Here is a 2,500-nt window from a genome sequence, read left to right as displayed (position 1 = left end):
GAGTCTACGCTTTTTTAGGGAAAACAGATTCATGTGTTTTAGTCGATTTTCGTATGATTTAATTTTGATATTTGGAATCAGTTTTGTGGCTCGCCGTTGTATTTTTTCCAGTCTGTCAATGACTTTAATGAGATTCGGTGACCATACGGAAACAGCATATTCCAAATGTGGACGAACTAACGATTAATGAGTGATGGACTTTTGAAATCAAAAGATCGCGCAATCAGTCCCAGAATCTTATTTGCTTTCTCAGAGGCTGAAATACACTGCTTGGATGATTTGAGGTCGTTACTGATAATTACGCCGAGATCTTTTTCACTATCCACTTTTGTTAACGAATTTCTAAATAACTTGTAATCGTACTTACTGTTATTTTTACCTATGTGCTACTCCATAGATTTGAAAATACTTGTTTCCGCGGGGGCAAATGAATGGCGTCTCTTTAGTGCGGCATTCAAGTAGTCCATGTAGTGTAGATTCTGGGATATCTAGTTTTGGTGTAGTGTCATCGTGGTACACTCGATTGATGATGCAATTGTTTGTGCAGTTTACGGAAATATCTGTATATAACCCTTCTACATCGAGAGAAGCAATCCTTCCTTTAGCAGAGTTTATCTTCAGGACGTTTAGGAAGTCGGATGTAGATTGTAGACTATAGGTGGTAGGAGTGTAAGAGGTCAGGATGGTGCACAGTTTCTTAGCAGGTTTCTACGTTGGTGCAAGTATTTCAGAGATGATAGGTCGGAGTTTATTAACAGGTTTATGTGTTTTGACTGTCTCATAGCAGTAACCCATACCATGTGTATATGTATATGTATATGTATATGTATATGTATATGTATATGTATATGTATATGTATATGTATATGTATATGTATATGTATATGTATATGTATATGTATATGTATATGTATATGTATATGTACATGTATAGATACATGTACATGTACATGTACATATATATGTACATGTATATGTATATGTATATGTATATGTATATGTATATGTACATGTATATATACATGTACATGTATATGTATATGTATATGTATATGTATATGTATATGTATATGTATTTGTATATGTATATGTATATGTATACTGTATGTATATGTATATGTGTATGTATATGTATATGTATATGTATATGTATATGTATATGTATATGTATATGTATATGTATATGTATATGTATATGTATATGTATATGTATATGTATATGTATATGTATATGTATATGTATATGTATATGTATAAGTATATGTACATAAGAATGTGGTCTCCGCTGTTTCATCCGTACGGGTCAAATTCTGGCAACAAATGAATGTAGAAATGCCCGTACTGTATGAGTAAACTCCCCCAAATGAAATGGGGTGATCATTTTATTAGAGTGTCAGAGGGAGAGGGACTGGAGTGTAAGAAAGGGAGGAAAAGGGAAGAGATGGTGTGGGAAGGAAGGAAAATAAGAAAAGAAAGGGAAGGGAGAGGAGGAAGAAGGGAGGGAGAGGGAGAGGGAAAGAGAGAGGAAGGTGGAGAAGAAGAGGGAGTGGGAAACAGGAACAGACAGTGAAAGAGAGACAGACAGAGAGAGAGAGAGAGAGAGAGAGAGAGAGAGAGAGAGAGAGAGAGAGAGAGAGAGAGAGAGAGAGAGAGAGAGAGAGAGAGAGAGAGAGTGGAGAGAGAGAGAGAGAGAGAGAGAGAGAGAGAGAGAGAGAGAGAGAGAGAGAGAGAGAGAGAGAGAGAGAGAGAGAGAGAGAGAGAGAGAGAGAGAGAGAGAGAGAGAGAGAGAGAGAGAGAGAGAGAGAGAAGAAGAAAAAATGTGGAGGAAAATTGAGAGTGAGAGAGAGAACGTGAGAATAAGAGCCTTTTCTCGACCCTAAGCATAATTCTCGCACTCCCCCCACCCCATTCTCTTTCCTTTGCCGGGTGGATCTAGTGAACCATTTCTCATCATTTGTGTCACCTTCTTGCATGCTAGGGGGCAACCAGCCACTCCCCTTTCACCCTTTCCCCCTCCGCCTCCCCCTTCCCTCCCCCTCTCCCACGCCTCCCATGCTCTTCTGAGATCCAATCCAACTTCTGAAGTTTTCTTCGAATTACGAGCGAGAAACTTATCCAAGCGCGTTGGCAGGCGCATTCAAGAACGTTCCTCAGGGTCTGATATACCCTGGAAGATTTTTTTTTTTTTTATGTTTTTATGACGTCATTCCTATATATACGATGAAGGACAGTTAGTTCCAGGGCATTTGGTCACCGGACAAGTTATCACTCCCAAAAGATTGAGAACAAGGGCAGAACTTTAATCGATGCAAACTCTCCTATTATACATCTAATATCCAGTACATATAGCGTACATACTCATGTAGAAGCCGAGACTTAGATCCCTTTGTGTGTATGTATATGTGTGCAAGTGTTTTGCTGTACATAGATACTGTGTTTTCCTGAAGGTTCAATACCGATTCCAGTCATCGCCCTTTCTGATGAAACCGAGTTTGATTTG

This window comes from Oratosquilla oratoria, chromosome 32 (genome assembly GCF_046742065.1).
Source record: "Oratosquilla oratoria isolate Oo_2021 chromosome 32, ASM4674206v1, whole genome shotgun sequence".
NCBI lineage: Eukaryota > Metazoa > Arthropoda > Malacostraca > Stomatopoda > Squillidae > Oratosquilla > Oratosquilla oratoria.
The sequence above is the reverse complement of the archived record's forward strand: the minus strand, read 5'-3'. Positions refer to the sequence as shown.